Here is a 319-nt window from a genome sequence, read left to right on the forward strand (position 1 = left end):
GGTGTGGTGGAGAAGAGTTGGGCCCGACCAGATCATTCGTGCGTGATTTACACGGCAGACGTGTGTACTACACGTATTAGGCCTTTGATCTGCGTTGCGTAGGCCATCTTCCTTCCAAGACACACACGTGTTGGGGTTTGTGTGATTTTATGATAGTGCCCCAACACGGAAAAATAAGCGTACGAGAAGAGTTGGGCCCGACCAGATCATTCGTGCGTGATTTATACACGGCCAGACGCGTATTATATTACACGTATTAGGCCTTTGATCTGCGTTGCGTAGGCCATCTTCTCGATAGAGAGAAAGCCAATGTATTCTT

Source organism: Megalopta genalis, unplaced genomic scaffold (genome assembly GCF_051020955.1).
Source record: "Megalopta genalis isolate 19385.01 unplaced genomic scaffold, iyMegGena1_principal scaffold0460, whole genome shotgun sequence".
In the NCBI taxonomy this organism is placed as follows: Eukaryota; Metazoa; Arthropoda; class Insecta; order Hymenoptera; family Halictidae; genus Megalopta; species Megalopta genalis.